Genomic DNA, 22,026 nt, shown 5'->3' on the forward strand with positions numbered 1-22,026 from the left:
CTCTGTGTCTGTTCATGGAAATACCTCCCATCTCCTTTCTCCCTTCCCCACACTCAACTGCTGAAATTCCACTTTGCCGTGGACCCAGATCAAAACCCTCTTCCTTTGGGAAGCCCTCCTAGATTTCCAAACCAGTGCCCTCTAAGCAGGAAACATGTCATCACTCCCTCTTCTTCTCCCCCACAGGCAGACATGCCATTTATTCCCCCTGCCTTCTACCGTGAGCTCTGGGTGTCTTATTTTCCTCCTCCAGGTGCCCCGCTACAGGGAGAAGCAGTTTTAGTTCCTTGGAACCGCCACCTGCCCTGGCCAGTGCCCAGCATAGAGTCCGGGTCGGTAAACAAAAACAGCTCTGTGCCGTATGTAATGCACTCTGTGAAGACGCAGGAACAAAAGATGTTTCTAAGAGCGCCAGTTGCACACGTGCATCACTATGACGTCATGAGCAGACTGAATGGGCAGAGTGGGCCCATCCCACCCCTGGGGTACCCTGAGGCTCAGAGCACATTGCTTCTGCTGACTTTGAAAGGCAGCCGGACCTGGTCGCCCTTGACCAGCAGTCAGCCTGCCCTGCTCGGCTCAGGTGCGCTTGGCTCCGGCCACGTGGCTGGCAGCCCTGGACTGTTGGAAGGCGCTTAGGAGGATGGCAGCCCAGACCTGAGCAGGCCGCTGTCTGAGCCTTGTCCTTAGAGTCTCAGTTCCTTTGGGATTAGATTTTCCCTCCCAGCTCCATTTGCAAATATTCTATTTACCCCGCCACCTGCCACTCTCACCCCCTCCACCATGCTCACCAGCTCACTCTATACTTGGGGGCCCAATTCTTTAGTTTTAAATTCCCATTTGGTGAGACTTGTTTCTCATCCAGGATTGGGTGAGTGTGTTTGTTGGTGGTCTCTATGTACTGGTCCCTATACACACGTCATGGTCCTCTAAAACCAACCTCGCCCCATTCTGCAGATGAGTTCTTGGGCCACCTACCCTCTACTCCGAATCTACATCCTGTTGGGCCCAAAGCTTTTTCTTTCTACCACCATTCAGGCTCAGAAGCGGATTTCTTATTTGGGGCAAGAATTGACTTATTCATGTTCTACCTTCTTCCCCCAAAGACAGCTTTGAGGCAAGATGACATTTGACCTTCAACTTGCAAGCTGCTGCTTTGGGTTTATTGATACTATTTCTGAAACTCTAGGAGGTCCCTTATTCAGAGATACATGCAAGTCTCTGGTGAACTTTCCACGTGTCCTCAAGCTGGGCTAGTTGGATGCTGGCACTAGAGGCACGTGACCATTTTATTGCCCCTTGGAGGGGTGCAGGGTGCTTGGGCAAATCGCTGCTTCCCGAGCCTATGTTTTCTCGCCTGTGAAATAGGAAGGAGGTGGAGTAAGTGGCCTCTTGCATTAATTACTTCCAGCTATGAGTTTTATCTTTCTATTTAGTCCCTCGTGCTCCTTCATACCCGATCTCTATCCTACACATCCCAGAAAAAAATCAGAGTCTTTCTTGCCCAAACCAATTCTTGAGTTAGTGCATCTGAGATAGCTGATTTTTTTTTTACCCAATCTTTACAATTCAAAATTCAACTTTATTCCTCCCTGAGGACAAGCATCTCTCCTTTTCAGATAAAGTATGTTTCCCTTTATGTTCTGGCTATCAGGAAACCCAGAGTCAAACTTGAAATTCAATCTTATCACCTCTGTTGACCGTGACATGGCATATTTGTCTTCTCCTTGACCTTGAACGTGATTTTCTGTTTTCATGCTATTATTTAATCCCATGTGTTTTGTATTACAAGCTCCTTGAGGGCAGGCGCAGTCTTGCACACCGCTGTATTCTCTGTGCCTGCCAAGCACAGAGCCCATACTCAATAGATATTTGTTGTCTTTGGAATAAATGGTTGTGGTCAAATCTTTGCTGGAAAGAGGTGAGCCACACACAAATTTTTAAAAAAATCTTGCTCTATCAGGGCGTTGCATTGCAAGAATTCCACTCAGTTTCTATTTCTTTATCATCAGCTCTCTCTCCACCCCGAGTCTACTAAAGCTTTGTCTTTGGCTAAGCCACCGTCTTTTCTTTTGTCCATGATCTGCTTCATTCGAAACCTGAAGTCGGTACGTAATCTTCCTCTTGGGAAGCTCTCTTGTTTCCTAGCCAGTGATCAGACTTTTCCTTTTCCCCGGCTCCCTTCATATCTGGTTCCTCCCTCCTTCCCTGGTGCTGGAAGGCAGCCAGTGCTATTGCTGCCATTCTGCAGGTGACCGAATACTCCGGTAGCCTCCCCCTGGTCTCTCCCAGTCCCCAGCAGCCATCGTGGGAGCTGCTGTCACTATAAGGCGCAGTGGGAAGGTAGAACAAGGCCACGGTCATTCGGGAAGAGCACCAGGGTCCCTTGCTACCAGCCACGCGTTTCCCATTGGCAACACCCAAGGAGAGCACCGGGTTGGCCTGGAAGGTGCCAAGTCCCCACCCACCAGTAGATCTCCAAGGAGGGACACAGAAGGGGACCCAGCAATGGAGGCCAGGCACCTTCATCGCTACTTTGTCCATGAGAAAATTGAGGCTGCCAGAGCCTAAGGAAGGAGCTAGGAAGCGAGTGCTGGAGGCAGCTCACAGCCAGCCGATGATTCGTTGTGTATGGTGTGTGCCTGGGAGGCGCAGCACGCACTTTAGCTCGTACCCTCAAATGACCTCAGGAGGCAGATACTCCTGCTATCCCCATTCTACAGGTGAGGAAACTGAGGCCCCAAGAGAGCCACTCCATTGCCCAAGTCCCCACAGCTGGCCAGCCCGGGAGCAGCAACCACAACACAAAGCGCCTGCAGCCAGGCCCACAGGCCTCCAGTGACACCACACCCATCCTTCCAGGCAGGAAGTTCCTCCTTAGGTCTGCCTGCGGTCTTTCCTGACTCAGTTCAAGCCCAGACTCTCTAGTTTGTCGTCTCGGGGACATGAGCTTCACTGTGGATTTCTAGTTCCCCTCCAGTATAGGAGTGCATTTCTCCCTGGGTCATCCCTTCTCCAGAACCATCCTTCCCCAATGACCCAATCTCCTGCACACCTTTAACCCTCTTGCTCTCCCTCTTCTTCTTCTTCTTCTTTTTTTTTTAAGATTATTTATTTATTCATCAGAGAGAGAGAGAGAGAGAGAGAGGCAGAGACACAGGCAGAGGGAGAAGCAGGCTCCATACAGGGAGCCCAATGTGGGACTCGATCCTGGGTCTCAAGGATCACGCCCTGGGCTGAGGGCGGCGCTAAACCACTGAGCCACCCGGGCTGCCCTGCTCTCCATCTTCTGATCTCTCTCCAGCTTCTCCACCTCCTTTTGCAAATGCTGTAACCCACAGGACTGCCTTGAGGCCAAGGTGAAGGGATCTCACCAGACCCTTAAATTTAGAGGGCTCTATTTTGCAGTCTTAAGGCCGTGCCCCTCCCCACAGGGCATGGGGTCTGGGGTCCAAGAGGTTGTACCCACCCAGAACTCACACTCCCTACCCCCCAACCTCTGCTCTGGGTCCGTCCCTGGAGGTCCTTGTCCAAATGGCCATGAACTTGCTTCTGGGCTGTGCAGATCTCTGTCTGGGTTTGATCCTGATAGACTGGCCATACTGCTGGTGTGAGTGCCCCTGCACCCAAGAGGTAGTCAGGGGAGGCCGTTTGCAGGGGCTGTGGATGGAGCTCGGAGGTTCCATTGGGGTGTCCAGTGTGAGATGGAACAGGGATGGGCAGGCAGCAGGCTGGATCTCCCCATGTCACTTTTCTTTTTTTATCTCCAAATATTTTATTTCTTTATTTGAGAGAGAGAGTGCATGAGCAGAGGGGAGAAGTAGCAGGAGAGGGAGAAGCAGGCTCCTAGCCCGAGCAGGGAACCCGATGTGGGGCTCGATCCCAGGACCCTAGGATGACGACCTAAGCTGAAGGCAGATGCTTAACCGACTGAGCTGCTCAGGTGCCTCTCTTTTTAAAAATTATTTATTTGGGATCCCTGGGTGGCTCAGCAGTTTGGTGCCTGCCTTTGGCCCAGGGCGTGATCCTGGAGTCCCGGGATGGAGTCCCACTTCAGGCCCCTGCATGGAGCCTGCTTCTCCCTCTGCCTGTGTCTCTGCCTCTCTCTCTCTCTCTCTCTCTCTGTCTGTCTCTCATGAATAAATAAATAAATAAAATCTTTAAAAAATTATTTAAGTAATCTGTACACCCAATGTGGGGCTCGAACTCACAACCCAAGATCAAGAGTTGTACACTCTTCCCACAGAGCCAGGCAGGTGCCCCACCCTGATATCCCTTTTCTAGCATCAAACTCTGGAGAACCCAGCCTCTCAGGTGGTGAACAAGGATGAGAGGATGAATTTTTAATTTATTATTGAAGAATACATATAAGAGAGTAGCTAAGTTCAAGTGCATAGCTCACTGAGTTGAATGGGACATATGGGATTTAACAGTTTGTTGACCTGACAGGAGGCTTCACGTGCTGGGCAGTGGTAGATGAGCCTCTACTTGCCCTCTCTGCCAGGCCCCGTAAATGCTCCAGCCGGGGCTGGGCTCGTAGGCAGGAAACAGGGCTTCCACAGAATCTGGAAGAAGCTTGCTTTCTCCAACGTCGCTGCGTCTTAGATTTCTACCTCAGCAGGTTGCCTGCCTTCTGCACGGGTGACACTTCCAGCTCCTCCACAGGCTGGGGTCACCTCACACCTTCAAGTCCCTCCTTGCCGAGCTGGAACGCTGTCTTACCCATCCTTAGCCTCGAAGGAACTGCCTTCCAGTTTGGTGGGATCTGTCATTTTCTAATGGCCCGATCGGAAGAGCATGCAGCGGCAGCTCCGTGGCTCCCCAGTCCCTGGCTTGGCCTGCGATGCCCTGCGCGGTCCAGCTGCCCCCTAACTCGGGGCCCACTCCCACCTCCTCTCCGTGACCTACTTTCCCTCGCATGGGTAAGAGCGTGGGCTTAGGGAACAGCAGGCCTGGGCTCTGGATGGTTCTCCCTTTAGTATGTGGATGACCCCAAACTCTCTGAGCTTCTGTTGTCTCTGTAAAGATAAGAGCTACTCTAAAGGGTAAAGGATGCGATAGGTGTGAGACTTAGTATGGAGGTCCCGGTGTCCACACATGTCGCTGTCCTTAATCTTGTTTTATTGTCTGTACTGTTCTACTACTTCTATCTCCCAACCTCTGTGCTTGCCCTTGCCTTCCCTTGGAATGACCTCTAGGAACTTGCCTGTATTCTTCAGAGCCCAGTTTGGACAACATTTTTCTCTGTGTAGCCTTCCCTTGGCACAGGCCCCTGCTCAGCCCCTTCCAGCAGGAGCACGTCCATGAACTAGACTGGGAGCCCCCTGCGGGCAGAACCAGCTCTTGGTCATCTCTGGACCCACATCACCAAGCGGAGCAGGTGTGCACAACAGGCCCTCTAAGACGAGTCGTAGGAGGAAGGGACACTGCTGAGATTGCCCCAGTCATAGGCTCAGTCTTCCAGCCCTGGCCAGAGACGCTCATAGCTTCCGTGAGGTCCTCCTGGGAAGACCTGCTGGCACTTGTCACATATCTTCTTGGGTTCTTAGTTATCTCTTCATGTGCATCTGTCTGGCCTTCCCAACTAGTGAGCTAGCCCTGAGAGCAGGTTCCCCTTGTATGCCCTCACATCTCCAGTGAGCCTTACACAGCGCCCTGCATAATGCAGGAGCACAGCTGGGAATTCTGTTGATCGAGCTGATGAACTAGGCTCCTGCCCAAGCGACCTCACACTCAGGTTCAGCTGGCTCCCACCCTCTGGGACAGCGTTTTCCCTCACTGTGTGAGGCCTCAGAGGGTCCAGCTCTGAGCTTCTAAGTCTCCATGCTGAAAGGCAGCCCAGCATTCCAGAAAGAGGGGTCAAATTTGCCATAATGTGAATCTCAGATGTGCCACTTAATAGCTCTGGAACTGTGGGTACATTCTTAAAAATCCCTGAATCTCAGTTTGTTCATCTGTAAAATGGGAGTAAAAACTCTGATCTCAGGGCAGTATTTTTTTTAAGATTTTATTTATTTTTTTGAGAAAGAGAGCATGAGTTGGGGGGGATAGAGGAAGAGGGAGAAGCAAATATCCTGCTGAGCAGGGAGCTCCATGTGGCGCTCAATCCCAGGACATGAGCAGACGCTTAACTGACTGAGCCACCTGGTGCCCCTTAAGGATGAAATGAAACAATACACAAGAACTGAGCTAAAGGTGAATACTGAATAATAAGTCAATGATGTTCTAAAGGTCATTCCAGTGTAGCAAGGGGTATAAAAATATCCCAGGCCAGAATTTGTACAACAAAAAGATCTGAATTCCTTCCAAAACAGAACAGGCCACACTCAGGGAAAACCATATGCTTTACGTTGTTTTGTCTCAACTGATTAACCTGTTTGAAGAAAGAAGTGGGTGATGGGCATGTGACTCAATGCAATGTGGACTCTGGCCTGACCTTCTGTCCTGGTGTCCTGTACAACCAAAGTACTCACCAAGGCCTCCAGCTCTTGGGAAGGGAAGGATAAATCAAATGTGGAAGTTGTTGTTCTTACTGGAGTTCCAAGGACTGGTCTGTGTGGGTTTAATATGGCCCCAGTTAATGGCTTAGACACTGGTCCTTTCAGTGTGTGTGTCTCTCTCTCAAACAAATAAATCTAAAAAAATAAAATAAAATAATAGTTTTCCCAGCTAAGAATGCCTAGACAATACATATTTCATTTTGCTTATTTTTAGCCATTATAAAAATGGTGTTATGCTGAATGCTGTCTTTTCTCCCTCTACATTATGTTTCTAAATTTCAAACAATGTTGTTGGATATTACTGGAGCTCTTTTATTTTCGCAGCTGTGTAATAGCCCATCATCTGAATGCACCACACTTGCTAGCTCCAGCTCCTGCCAATGGACGAGTGTCTCAGGGTGCACATGAAGGACGGTAGCTCATGGGGGTGCCTATCGCAGGATCTGCAAATGTTTCCCTTCACAAGTTGACACAAAGCTTTTCAAAGTCAGGTTGTGCCCATTTCCACTCTCATTTTGCTCTACATTTTCACTGATTTCACAAATGGGATCTGTGGTCTTCATTTGTAGAGATGGGACTGTTTTTAAGGTCCCAGGGCTGGGTGAAGCAGAGGCAGGGCGGGGACGCATGTGTTCATTTCGACACCTAAGACATGCATTTGGAAGAACACATGGCCCGTGGCTGGTGTGTCTGGTGGAAATCCCCACCTTTGGCTTTCACTCCCTCACGCTCCTCACATTCTCTTCTCTAAAGTCCAGAGGGCATCACTGGCATTTGGTGACAGGGGCAAATTGGCTAATGGAGGCTTCTCTTCTCTGCCTCACCTCTCCATCTGCACCACTCTCCTTTCTGCTCCTTAAGTGCACCCTCGTGGGCTGTGAGCACCCTGCCTGCTTTCCAGAAACAATGCCACTCCTTCCAGCAAGTCCATCCCAGGAACCCCACCAGACCAAGGGTACGTGTCCCCCTGGTCCTCTCCTGCCTGAATAACGGTAGTAGTATCTCCCAGGTGCCACTTCAGGGAAGACCAGAAGACGAATCTTTCTCCTAAATCTTTATCTAAATGCTGGGTTTCCTTCCATCTGAAAGAAGAGTTGTGAGCTCCTCAGCACACCTTGGAAACCAGGTGTGGCTGCTAGGTCCTGCTTGAATCTCTGTCCTCATGAGCTCGGCCTTGCCAATCCTCTCTTCCCTCACGCTGGCAACACCCCACTTCCTTTTTTAAAATTTTTATTTATTTATTCATAGAGATGCAGAGAGAGAGAGAGAGAGAGAGGCAGAGGGAGAAGCAGGCTCTATGCAGAGAGCCTGACGTGGGACTCAATCCAGGGTCTCCAGGATCATGCCCTGGGCTGCAGGCGGCACTAAACCACTGCGCCACCAGGGCTGCCCCTTCAGGCCTTTCCTACAAAGATAAAGGGGTCTTAGGATCCCTATCCCAACTGGAAAACTCTTTCTCATCACTCCCTCACCTGACCATAACCTTCCCAGGAGTTTGCAAAATCCAGCAAACTCAGAGCTGTCATCTTCTTGGACACCTTCTCAACCTAACTGCCACCTCGCAACCTGCTCTTCTGCGTGCGTTTGGGCCAGGGCAGGACTTTGTACGCTTGTGGATGCCCTTCTTATAGCAGTTCCAAATAACCCTGCTGAGTAGGGCTTCTGGGGTCAATTAAGTTTGGGACATGCCACCTGCTACTTCTAGCTTCTTGATGTTTATGGTGCTCATTAGCATATTAGCATTCATTAGCATATTAGCAACACAGGCCCCACAGCGATGACCCTTGTTTTCATTTGTTTAGTCTGTATTCCAAAATTATTTAACTTGGTAGTCCTTTCTCCCCAAATAACAACTCTAATCTATTTGGAAAATGTGATCTAGAAGATTCTCCTGCTCCTTTCATATGTCAATTTGTCCTTGTGGTCTTATTCTTCTCAGCAATCAGGCTGTGATTCCTCTTTTTTATTTTATTTTTAAGTTATTTATTTATTTATTTATTTTAGTAATCTCTATACCAGCATGGAGCTCGAACTCATGACCCTAAGATTCAGAGCCACACGCTCTTCCGACTAAGCCAGACTGGTGCCCCCTCTTCTGATTTTAAAAAAATCATCCTTTGTGAACTAGTTCAGTCCTGAGTACCCCTTCCAGAGGGGCTTGAATTGAGTGAATGCACACTTTAATAAATGAATGAATGAAGCAATCAGTCAATCGGTCATCCAGCTAGATCCCCTCTCCTGGGAAGCAGTCAAAACTGGCTGGCCATCGCACCCTGGGGGTGGGTCACACCCTCTCCACAGTGGAATGAATCACTGTCCTGCATTAGGCTCCAGTCATTTTCTTCTGAGGCATCTGGTCTCCCTGAGACTGGGAGCCCCTGTAGGCAGGGACCACATCGCACTCACCTCCCTGTATTCCCATAAGTGGGTACACGACCTGTGACTGCTGAATGGCATCTCTCCTCTGACTCCTTCCGGAGGGATCTAGCACCCTATGGTTAAGCCCAGGTAACCTCAGGCAAATCACTTCATCTCTGCACTTCAGTCTCCCAATCCAAATGGGGGTGATGGTAACAGTACCTTCCTTACAGGGTTGTTGGGGGGCTAGATGAGTTAGTATGTGTGACGTGTATGAAACATGCCTGGCATAACAGCCACCACCATTCGTTGTACAGGGGCCGTCATGAGAGCTTTACCTATATGTCGACGACTCCTCCTTCCATCTCTTAGACGGAGGTGACATTTATATTTTTCTAATCAGGAAGTAGAGTCCTCCCAAATGGACACGGAAAGGAGTGGTAGCAACGGGGCCAGGACTCCGGGCAGCCGTATGGGCCAGTGGTTTGCAGCGCTGCTTCCCACTCGGGGACTGGGCAGCTCCTCCCCCTCCTCGCCCACAGTCACCCCACTGAGAACCTGATCCGCTTTTTTAGTCTCTCTCGTTCCCCAAAAGATGGAAACCATGGCACTATATGGGTGGATTGTAAATGCGCTGTGTATACATAAGACAGAGCATAAGTGAGTGAGAATGGGTCCTTGGGAGGCCGGGCAGTTGCCATCACCTTCGTGGTAGATCCGGGGAAACAAAGATATTGAGGTGGGGCTTGAGGCCACAACAGGAGGAAAGTCACCTGTGAATCAGCAATGCTGCAGAACTGGCAGAGAGATCCTGGAAGTCGGCTTGGCCACCACCCACGGCACTTTGCCGGGGGCCCTGCGTGTGCCCAGGAAATGTTTGCAGGCAGGACATCTGTGGCCGCTTTGATCCAGGCAGGTTATCCAGGTGAAAGACAGATGGTTGTAAGGGGGAATCAGGATGGGGGGCGGCAGCCCTGACTTCTGAGGTGAACATGCTAGAATCCTTCCCCGTGCGCCAGCTGGCCTTCTCTGCCCTGTAGGCCGACTCCCTTCTTCAGGAGTCAGGAGGAGGAGGACCCCGGGAGTCATGGGGTTGACTGTCCTCTTTTCTCCATAGTGGCCAGGGCTTTATTCTGGCTCTGTCCCTGGTCCAGCCATACAACAGAAGTGAGATGTGGGGGTCTTGGGGGAAGGGCTAATTCTGTGATGTGACTGTAGGAGGTTTAAGATGCATATGCCACAGGCTGTTTTTCTTGGAGCAGAGAAGGTTGGGGGGCTGCATTCCAGGCAGGGGAGCAGCTACTCCATCAGCACCTGAGGAGAGGCCACGAGGGCCAAAATGGCGGCTCAGAGACATGGGGGTGGTGGGGGTAAATAGACGAGCTTTCCCATCAAATGTCATGAGGCAAAGGCACCCAGGAGTGGAAGCAGCCTGTGAGGCTGACAGAGGAACTGAGAGAAGTGGGGCTGAGAACTTTCCAGACTGGAAAGACGATGGAATTCCCAGTCCCATGTGGACTGATTGGTCTCTCAAAAGCTTGACTAGTATGAGAATCTGATAAGGTGTTGAGTTTAGCTTTTTCTCCTCCCCATGGTGGTACAATGTGTTCTGTGAACAAAGGAGAACCAGAATTCTGTGAAGACGAGGAAGAGCCCCTTATCACGGTTGGCTGAGCTCTCTTTGGCTTTTCAGCCCATGAGGCCCAACTGAACCCCCAAACTGGGGCTACAGAGCCAGGGGGTGTGAATGCCGGGTCCTACTGCCTCCTCTCGGCCTTCTTTTGTGCCAGATGATCCCCCAGTGTTCTTCCCAGCTCTGACAGGCTTCTCTCAGGGGAAATGGCCGTGGCCCCCACTTCACTGCCTACGAGATCGAAACTCATCAGCTGGGACCTCAGGCCCTGCCTCCTTCCCTCTTTGCTCCTTGGGTTTTGGTGTCTTTGAGTTACATGAATGTCCCGAAAGTTCCCTTCCTCTTCCTTCTCTTGCAGGGCATAAAAATCCACCTGAGAGCACATCCGTCTGAAGTAGATTATCTGTCTGCCCATTCCACTCCATGTCCTCTCCTTCACCTGGTCCCCCATCTCCCCCAGAATGATTTGTAAGCTGGTTGGTCTTCATGCTCATGCCCTCTCTTCTTGTGCACATGGCCTACCCATGAGATTATACCCTCCTCCAGGTCAAGGGCTGGGATGGTGTCTTGTGCCCAGCTGAGTGCAGAGTACACAGTGGGTGCTGAATAAATGCATTCCTCTCCAATCAGCCGGTCGTCACCAGAGGGTGGGATCTAGACAAGAGAAGAATAGCAACAGCACAGCATTTGGTCAAATCCCACCTTCACTTGCTGGTCCCCTACATGAGGCTCAGCTTCCTTATTTGGAAAGTGGAGGCCATGTCTATCTCTCAGGACTGTCGAGAGAATTAACTCAGATGCTGTGTGGGAAATGCTTTGCAAACTTGGAAGGTGCTGGAACATGAGTCATCTACGTTTAGGCATCTTGAATGCCTTCTGGGAGAGGTCCTGAATTCACGAGTCCTGCCCCCAGCCCTCAGGTAGAGGTCTCCTCCCCGCCGGGGGATGCTTTGAGTGAGTGTCTAGCTCTCTCTGGGATACAGACAAATAGATCTCGAGTATGGAAGAGCCATGACAACATTCAAAGGAAAAAAGATCAATGGGCCCCGGCGTTTGAGTTTACAGCCCTATAAATCCAGAAAGCAGCCTGAGTGGCAGGATCTACTTGAGTATTTCCTTCCCCTCCTCTTCCAGCTCCTAACCAACATGCCCCATACAGACTCTGTCCTAAGAAATGTCTCCCCTACTGCTTTATTAGGCAGCTTGGTGCCTCCATTTCCTAGCTGTGTGACCCCAGACATGTGTCCTTAGCCTCTCTGAACCCATGTAGTCACTTGTCAAAGGGGGATAATTATAACCTCCAGAGGGTTCTTTGGCAAATGAAAAGATATATTCTATGTAACGTGCTTTCCGTGGCTCCTGGCACTAGTCAGGCTCAGTAAAAGGTAGCTGTTATTATTCATAATAATAATCATGCTCAGCACCCCCACCAATCAATCCCCTCACTACCCTACTTACAGAACTCTAAATTATTTTCTCGTGACCTTATTAGGTACTCTCTACCCCAATAAATACACCCTACATTCTCATTGGGTATGCACCTAGATAAGGCATTGCCTCTTATTTCACCGTTGTGTCCCCAGTAGCTCATTTTCCCTGGGCTTTGCACCTCCTCCTGCCTGTGGTGACTTGGGCCTTCTCAGGCCACAGTGATTCCTGAGGGACCTTAACTGGACCAAATATGCTTTGACATTTTGCCCCTCATGCTGAACACACATGACACAGACACATCCTATTTGTAAAGAGACTTTTTTCTACCTGACACGTTTGCTATTCATACATGTATGAATGTGTGTGAGCATGGTGTGTCATTTTTATCTTTTCTGTCTTAAATGTGTTTCCTCCTGGAAGAAATTCCTACTTTTGTCATGAATATGGACGGAACACTGGACTAAAAGTACAGAAATTTTCTATAGCGCCGGCACTTGTGTGGGGATGCGCCTGGTCTGGTGGGGTGGCAGGACTTAGGCAGTGAGCGGAGGTGAGGCGGCAGGAAGTAAGGACAGACCCAGAGGAGGTGAGTGCGAGCTCCACGCATGGACTTGGGGAGAAAAAGCATCTCCAGTGAGATATGCATGGAGATCTGGAAGTCCTAGACCAAAAAAAAAAAAAAAAAGTAGCTGTGGCTAAGAATGATGCAAGACGTGGACCCCCACTGGGAGAGGGCGCCTGGGGACTTTGAGCCCCAAGAGTGTTGGTGTGCTCACTTGCTCACACCACTGCAAGGCTAACGAAAGTAAGTTGAGAATCAGGATAAAGGTGGGGGGGGGGGGCGGGGTCATCAGATAAAGCATTAGGCTGTAAGAGGAAGCTAACACTCTTGAAATAGACTTTTCATCTTCTCTTTACCCAGTGTATGCTAGCGTGTGTTTTGTGATGCGCATACCGTACGAGCATTTCATTTTCTGGCCAGTGGTTTAGACCCAGGGTATCAATGGAGGGGCACGCCCAAGCACTTTTTACTGACGTGCTGCTGCTGCTGGGTCAGAAAAGTTGTGCCTCCCTCACTGTGAAGAGGAGATTTGTGGAGAGCCCAGGAGAGGGAGGTTGAGGGAGGGCTCCTTTCATGAGAGGAAGGTAGACAACACCAGTGGCTGGTGGAAAAGGATGGACTCATTCTGGGAGCCATACAGGTGGGGCCCCTGAGGATGGATAGCAGGGAGTGAGGGCCCCCCCTCCTACCACCTCCCTGGGCGGGCTCTGAGCCTCGTCTGTGACCCAGGACGGTCTCCACCCTGCCTCCTCCCCGTAGCATGGAATAGCACAGAAAAGAGGGGGCACCCAGACCTGTTCCATCTGTTTCTCTGGGGGTGGAGCCCAGGCATCAGCAGCTGTCAGCTCCCCCGGGGCCATCTGACACCGAGCCAGGGTTGAGAAGCAGCGATCCACCCCTCTGAGCTCTGGAACATTTAACGAGGTCCTGCAGAGGTCTGCGGTGGACCTGGAACACAGCTCTTAACAGGTGCTGAGTAGATGTTTGCAAAACCCAAGCAGGCGCCTTTGGCAATGAGCCCCTTGAGAAGAAAGGACAGAGGGAGCGAACGCAAGGACTCTGCAGAGGAATTGGCGGCAGCACTCGGGACTGGCGAATTTAGGGGGGCACAGAGGAAGATGTTGAGGCTCGCTCTGGCTGCTTCTCCTGCAGATGGGGAATGGGGCGAGAGGGAGGGGCAGCCACGGCTTTGAACTTGAGTGGAGCCTCCCTAGACAGAGAGGGAAAGTCCAGGTGCCGCGCCGGGCTGTTTCACCTGCGCATCCTCGGGGCCATGGGGGGAGTACCCACCTTGAAAGCCAGGGAGCAAGCAGCACCCTGAGAGCCCCCGGCCCCACAGCCCCTGCCCCTGTGCACCTGCCACGCAGTGCTCAGCCCCCCGCCCCCACCCACCCCGTCCAGAGTTTCGGGTTGGAGCCCTGCATGGTTGCGGCCAGAAGTCCTGAGTTGGTGAGAGTTTTTATTGTTATTGCTCCTTGAAGTTGTATTCTGAAAATTGTTCATCTGAAAAACAGGCAAAATAGTAGTACAAGGAGCAGACGTATGCATCCTTCCTCGTTTGGCTGGTTGCCCTAACCCACACCCCCAAACTACCTCCGCTCCCAGTTTGGCTTGTTTTTGCTGAACCATTTCAAACTAAGTATAGTCATCATGACTCTTTTTCACCCTCGTATTTCCAAAATATAAGGATGACCCTATGACCATATACCATTGTTACACTTAGCAAGATTGATAATGATTCCTAAAGATTAAGATTTTCCCAGTTATCCTCAAAATGCCTTCATGGCTAGGATTTTCAAAATGGGTTCCAATCATTTGATTGCTATGCATCTTTACAAATATTTCTTTTTTTTAATTTTTTATTTATTTATGATAGTCACAGAGAAAGAGAGAGAGAGAGGCAGAGACACAGGCAGAGGGAGAAGCAGGCTCCATGCACCGGGAGCCCAACGTGGGATTCGATCCCGTGTCTCCAGGATCGCGCCCTGGGCCAAAGGCAGGCACCAAACCGCTGCGCCACCCAGGGATCCCTGATTGCTATGCATCTTAAGCTTATTTTAAACTAAAGCATCCCTCACCACCCCCCAACATTTTTTTAAAGATTTTGTTTATTTATTCATGAGAGACACAAAAAGAGAGGCAGAGACATAGGCAGAGGGAGGAGAAGCAGGCTCTATGCAAGGGGCCCGGTGTGGGACTCGATCCTGGAAATCCGGGATCAGGCCCTGAGCCAAAGGCAGACGCTCAACTGCTGAGCCATGCAGGAGTCCTGCACACATATACTTTTTAAAAATGACAGGAACTTTTGGGAAGTTAAGTCCAGTAGCCCTGTGCACCACCCCACATTCTTAATTTGTCTGGTTACTTCCCTATTGTATCATTTGGTTTGTTCCTCTATCCTTCGGGTTTCCTGACAGCTGACAGTTATTTCTCAAAGCCTGGGGAGATTCAGGTTAAACATCTTTAACCAGAGAACTTCCTACAGGATGCCAGGTATTTCACATTGCATCATTTCATACCATGCTACTGTCACACTCTGGGGGAGGTTTTTATGATCCAGTTTTCTGGACTCCTCCCCAGAAAGTCTGATTCAGCAGGGCTGGCTTTGAATCCCAGGTGTCTGTATTTTTCAAAACCACCCCCCTAATAAATGCTTGTCCCCTGTCTTCTGAAAAGTGGCATAGGGGAGTCTAGCTGGGATGATTGAGGTAGGTGACATCCTTGAGCCTTCCCCAGTGTGATCTCACTGGGTGTGAGGCAGGGTGGGTGGGCATCTGGGCCCCAGCAGGAGAGGAATGTGGGGTAACTGGGGGCAGCTCCCAGGCTCAACTGGGAGTTCTTGCAAGACAAGGGGTGCCCCCACCCACTTCTCTGTGCTCCCAGCACCCAGCGCAGGGCTGGGCCCAGCATACATGTTTGTTGAGTGAAGATATATACCCACCCCATGGCTGCAGAGGAGCCAGGGGGGCTGCTGTGAGGATGAATTCCCAGGCAAGTGGCTCTCCTTTCCATGGTCCCTCCTAGGCTTCTTCCTAAGATTCAAAGGGTTTCTGGATGGTAAAGCCAGCAGCTGTGTGATAGGGCCTGGAGAACCAGTAGTGCCACCCCATGCCCCCAGCTTGTCCTGATGGTGGCCTGCGGGACCTGAGTAGGTGAGGAAAGTCTGGGCCAGTCAGGTGTGGCAGGAGAAGCAGGAGGAATGCTGGGCCTGGGGTCAACCAGACACTCTGCCCTTCACATACAAATGAGTGAAGTAAGTCGTCCTCTCAAAAAACTGGGTTTTAGGGAGTCAACGGACAACTCGGTGGGATGTGTTTAAGGTTCCTCTCAGGCATGTATAAGAACTGGGAAATATCCAGAGGGACCAGTTCAAACTGGACCACGAAGAGGAGGTTTTAAAAATCAAACCTTGGTGGATGAATAGGAGTCCAAAGTGAACAAGAGGGCCAGGCAGGCACTGTCTTGTCTTTCACCAGAACTGGCCTGAAGGGTAAAGTAGTGTGTGAACTACTACAGAAAAATCCTGGCCTGGGGACCTGCAGACTTGGCTTCTCAGAACAAGCTGCCTAACCCCGTAGAGCCCTCATTTCCCCATCTGGACAATGGAAGACTGACCTCCGCTTTATGTGACTTGGGGGCTAGAGGGGCCGGGGAAGGGGAGATGGGTTCCCAGGCTGAAATAAGCTCAGAATTCTGGTTGGTGGGAGGGAAGGTGGAAGAAACGAATGGCCAAGATCCGGGGGTCACAGGTGTCTAAGCTGACCTGGTTTGCAAGGCCCAGCTCAAAGGTGACTCCTTTGAGGACGAATTCCTGGCTTTGGGCCCCCTGTCTCTCAGTGTTCCCACCCCTGTGGTTTGCACCCTCACACTCTGCCATCACTGCGGTCCACCCGCGGGGATGTCTGTCCTGCACCAGGGTGGGGGCCTCCGAGGCGGGTGGAGGCTCCGTCTCACATACACACCAGGCACGGGATGGACGTGTAATGAATGAAGCCCCAGCGCTCGGACCCCAGGCTTCAAGGGAGAGAGAGGTCTGGCTGGGGTCGCGAGGCCTGGGCTGACCCCTGCCCCGCCTCCAACCCGTGGAGGAACCCTGAGCAGGTTGCACTGCTTCTCTGAGGGAGTGGATGAAGGAATTAGCCCAAGACCCCACCCAACTTCGACATTCTATGGCCTGGTACCGTGCAAGAATAATGAGCCGTGGGGCTGTTTACAGACTGCTTCCACAGCCTTCCTCGGGCATCTTCTTTTTTTTTTTTTTTTTTTTTATAATACTTTTTTAAATTTATCTATGACAGTCACACAGAGAGAGAGAGAGAGAGGGGCAGAGACACAGGCAGAGGGAGAAGCAGGCTCCATGCACCGGGAGCCTGACATGGGATTCGATCCCTGGTCTCCAGGATCGCGCCCTGGGCCAAAGGCAGGCGCCAAACCGCTGCGCCACCTTGGGCATCTTCTACCCCTCCCTGCCTCCTCCAACTAGCAAGAGACCAGCAGGAGAATCTCCTCAGGTAGACACTTTTATTCAGCAGGTCTTTCCTAAGCTCCGACCTTGTACCAGTGAGCGCCCTAGAGACACCGGGTCCCACCATGGTCTCTCTTTTTTTTAAAGAGTTTATTTATTTATTCATGAGAGAGAGAGAGAGAAAGAGAGAGAGAGATAGGCAGAGGGAAAAGCAGGCTCTATGCGGGAGCCTGATGTGGGACTTGATCCCAGGACCCCAGGATCACACCCTGGGCTGAAGGCGGTGCTAAACTGCTGAGTCACCCAGGCTGTCACCCCCACCCCTTGGTTTCTAGAACCCTTTGCATCTCTTGGGCAGGAAAGATGGGACCCACTGAGGGAACTTTCAGAGGGTCGCCCAAAACTGGTGGGCAGGAGCGCTGTGACCCTAGGCTCGTCATTTAGTGTCTTTGGGCCTCCGTTGCATGACAACCCTTTGTGGGTCTGAGAGGAGAGGCTGGGCTTCGGCTTCCAACCGCAAAAGAGCAGGGCTCCATCGAACAGGTAAGAGGTCTTTGGGCTCAGTCATGAGACCTGAACCATTTGGCAAAGCAAGTGGACCAGGGAGCAGTTTCCGCCTCTGTGGTCACCTGTGAGCAATTGTCTGCCATCATCTTGGTGCCTCTCGGGAGACCCTCAGGGAGTCTGAGGGCCCAGGCCCTAGGCCTGGACCCCTTTCACTTCTCCCTGGACACCCACGTGGGCTCAGGCACTTCTGTGTCCCACAGTGAGTCTTCCTAGGGCGATACCTGCCCGAAGGAGCTCACGGTGTCCTCTCGGGGTGCTGAGGGAGGACAGGCCAGCACCGTACCAACTTCCTCCCTCCACTCTCACCTTCTCACCCCCCCGCCCCCCAGCTGCTGCCAGGCCCTTCCCCCCTGCTTCGTCTTCCCACTTCTCAGCCTCCTTTCCTCCTCCCCGAGTCTGACCATCCTGCCCTGAGCCCTGCTTCCCAATCTGGCTGAAGGGGACGATCCTCTCCCCCACCGTCCTCCCCTTCTCTACTCTGATCATCTCCACTTTCCTATGAAATTGAGAAAAAATAAATAAATAAAACCCTCATGCTCACAACACAACAAAAAACAGGTTTAAACATTTTACAGGTTTCAACATTTTTCAGGCCTGCCTTGTCACATCTTATCAGATCAGCCGGGAGCCGCAGGCCAGCCGCTCTGGGAGCTGCTTTGGAGAACAGAAGCCGTAACATTCCAGCTGAGGCTGGCCTGCCTTCCCCTCCCTCCCTCTCCTCCCCAAAGAAACATCCCACAGCGCTCTGGACTGGATGGTGGATGGAGCTCAGGGCCTGCACCTCTGCCCCCTCCCTCTGATGGGGACTCAGTCTTTGATCAAATCCCTGGTTTTGAGTGTCCACCACCCACCTCATCACCTCCTCCCAGGGTTATCCAGAGCTGTGGCCCCTCTGGGCCCTCTGGCAGTCTTAGCACACCTCCTCAGAGGGCGCCACTTGGCCCTACAAGGAGACCTCTAGAAGGCAGAAGGCAGAGGAAGGTTGTCAAGGTCGCTCACTGAAGGTAGAAGTGACCACTTGGCCATAGCGCCCAGCTTGTTGCGTTGGAGAGTTTAGGGAGAGACAGGAAGGCAGGAAGACCCTTCTAGGGCTCCCATGGTGAGTCATCAGTGCTGCCCAATGGGAGGAAATGGTTTTTACTTTGCTTCATGTTTGGGGGATGTGTGGGTTTACCATCCATGGTGGTGTGGACAGTTGGCCTGGAATACCCCTTTTCTCTCACGTTCACCCACAGCCTCCCATCCTCCTGTCCCTGCCACACACATGGTGACCTGGGGCACACGCTACAGGGTGATAGGTCCAGAAAAGGCTGAGACCAAAGTCCAAAGGCCCAGATTTCAGCCGAGCCAACCTGAGGGAAAGGCCCAGGACCTGTGTCTCAGGGTGAGAGGGAAGGGCTCCGTTTGTGGCTTCCAGTCAGGAGCAGGAGGGTCAGGCTAGGAGATGCCACTCATGTGCACAGAGAGGGGCCCTACAGGAGGACGAGGCTGTGAGTTGATGGGTGAGTGTGCATTCAGGGCTCTCACCCAGGGAGGAGGGTGGAGACAAAAGTTGAAGAGGGAAAGACCAGAGCAAAAGAAGGGTGTGGTGACTCACTCTGTCCAAGTATGTTGGCCGCGCCTCCATGGGGACCTCATCAGAAATACCGGGAAACAGAAGCCAGACGTGGGCGCTTGGTGCTAATGTTGGCTGACTGAGGCCCAACCAACCTGCCTCCTGCAGGGTTTTGGGAGAGCCCTCCCCATGCCTCGGCCTAATATGTGAGGGCCATCTGACATGAGGTCCTGGCCCCCATGTTGGTGCCCTTCCTCCCAGGAGTGCCCTGCATTTCTCGAGGCACCAAAGGGGTTCCTCCCTGGGCACCTACACTGTGAGGGTCCCTGGTGTCTCATCCTTTACCGTGTGCCGTGGGGAGGGACAAGGCCTCAAGCATCATTCAGCTATTAGCTCCAGCACAGATTCCCAAATCTGAATTCCCAGGCTCTGTCTTTTTCCAGCATGCCTGGACATGGGTGTCTGGCGGGGGGGGGGGTCTCATTGGCCCCACAAATTATCTTTGTCTTTCTTCCCAAATCTGCTTCACCTTTTAAGTTCCCTTTCTTTTGACATCCTATCCATCCTCCTGGTCATCCTGGCTTAAAACCTTGGTCATGCTTTGTCCTTCCTATTTCCCATGTACTCCCTCCTCTCTGCTCCTAATGTTCCTCCTGCCTCCCGCCCCGCTCATGCATATGGGTCACCCCAAACCAGTGAAAACATGTCCCCCAGGGGTTGTAACATACAACCAAGCCTGGGACTCTCCTTAGCATAATGCCCCCTGGGGCCCATTTCACAGATAGATTTGTCTAATAGATTAATATTCCAAAGGCCAGTTTGGGAGCCTCCAATGGCTGCCCGGGTTGCCTGCATAAAGCTTGGCACTCAGGGCTCCTTTCCCCATCTTGCTCCTTTGTAGAGTTTCTGGTCTCCAGCTGGAGTGGAGCAGCTGTGGTTCCCACTCCCACCTCGTACCTGGGGCTTCCCTGCCACCCCAGTGCCTCCCGAGGGAGACCCAGCCATGCCTTCGTCATCACCACTGGCTGGGACCCTCTTGCCTCTGCCTCCTGAATGTCTCGGCTCTGACAGTGCACCCTCTGGCATGGTGGTTGCAAGGGTTATAGGTCACAAGAGCCTTGGGAGTCACTTGTTCATGGCACCCCTGGCACCCAGACTTGGTAGGTGCTGGAGAAATGCTGTGGCTCCATAATTGGCAGATGCCTCCTGGTCTGGGTGCTCTGTGGGTGTGGCTTACTGCCGCTCCATGTCCCTAGAACCTGGCGCTCTGCCCAATTCCAAATCATCACTCAAATGTGTGTTGAGTGAACAGGCGGGGAATGAATTTGTTTACCAAAGGAAGGCTTTAACCTCCTCTCCCAAGGGCGGGCACCTGCATCCACTCCACACATTTGTTGCCCTCCTGCCCTGGGCTGGCTGGCTGGGACTAAATCAAGATGGGAAGCCCAGCAGGAGGGTTGGGCCTTCCTGGGTTCAGAAGTTCTTATAGGTCCAGAGCTATCTCCCCACTTCTTTGATGAAAGACATCCGTTGAGGTGTCTCTAGGCTTGCCCCGTAGATCACGGGAACAGGAGCCCCCTTGGACTCAGAAGCGACTCCCTAGCCTTGGCCTGCACTGAGATGGGTGCGGGGTTGAGTTAGTGCTCCACATCCATGGGGCCCACACCTGCTCCAGAGAGGATCAGTGGTGGGGCAAGAAGAGCTGCAGCTTGGGAATCATGAGTTAGGTCTGTCTGCCTTTATCACAAGTTCCCTGCCGAGGGACGGGGGGTGAGTGTCCTAACCCGGGCCTCCCATGTCAGGGGCAGGTGCCATTTTGGGTCATAGCTCCTGGTGTCCCAGGAATTAGGTGCATCAGGGCCCACCGGGCCCTGCCTCTGGCCTGCCCCACTCAGGATGTGCTGCTGAACTTGTCAGGTTCCCTTCATGCCATCAGCCAGCCCCAAAGGACCTCTTGACTTCAATGGAAAGGTAATAGCCTTGTGTTTCCAAATCAACACATGGCTCTTCCTGTCCATTTCCAAGCCTTGCCTTCTCCTTCTGGAAGTTTTCGTCTTGTCCCAGGCCAGGGTGGGGCCCCATTGGGCCGGGGAACAGGGAGGGCACCTGCCCAGTACTGCCCAGTACTGCCCAGGAGCCAGCAGGTGGAGCACCAAGCACTGGCTTATTGTGCGGCTTCCAGAAACATGGTGGTCACTCTGGAGGAGAGAGACAGAAGACCACAGAGGAAGTGGTTTCCGACTCCTTCCCCTTTCTGTCTCCTTTGCCCCTCTCAGCACCCATGGCAGGTGCTTTTGTCCTTCCTATTCCCTGGGGGAAGGTGAGGACCTTTCCGACTCCAAGAAAGGCACAGCTGGGGGAGGTTTGGCCATGGAGCTCACCCGAGACTGGAAGAAGGGGAAGGGGAGACTCTCCCTGGGCTGTGTCCCTGCCCGTCTCCCCCGGGCCTGCCCGTATGTGACAGTGTGACTTGGGACCCTCTCTGGGCCTCAGTCGCTCTTCCCAACTAGAGGAGGAAAGGCTCAGATTAGAGGTGTGGTCGTCAGGGTTCATCCCGAGGAGGGGCCGTCAGTGGGGGCAGAAGCTGTACTCACGAAGCAGTAACTGCCCTCCTAGTGCCCAGCCTCTGGTAGCGTCTATTCCTGTCATAGGAATTGGCCTATTCTAGGTGCCTCGCGTAGGTGGAATCATACAATATTTGTCCTTTTATGGACTGGTTTTTTTCACTCAGCATGATGTCGTCAAGGTTCATCCGTGTCAGAGCAAGGAACTTCATTCCTTTCTGCAGCTGAGTAATATTCCGCTGTAGGGCTATGCCACATTTCGTTGTCTGTCCCTCTGATGGACGCTTGGGGTGCCCACCTGTTGGCTGCTGTGAAGAGCGCTGCCGTCAAACTGACATGCACGTGTCCATTTGCATTCCTGCTTTCGATTCTCTTGGGCCCATAGCTAGGA

General features: G+C 52.1%; 1 protein-coding gene across 3 annotated transcripts in view; it reads left to right on the top strand.

The window, feature by feature from the left end:
• Window positions 1-22,026, top strand: part of WNT3 (Wnt family member 3) — a 51,520-nt gene that overhangs the window by 9,210 nt on the left and 20,284 nt on the right. The gene's annotated exons all lie outside the window — the stretch shown is intronic.

Source organism: Canis lupus, chromosome 9 (assembly GCF_011100685.1).
Source record: "Canis lupus familiaris isolate Mischka breed German Shepherd chromosome 9, alternate assembly UU_Cfam_GSD_1.0, whole genome shotgun sequence".
In the NCBI taxonomy this organism is placed as follows: domain Eukaryota; kingdom Metazoa; phylum Chordata; class Mammalia; order Carnivora; family Canidae; genus Canis; species Canis lupus.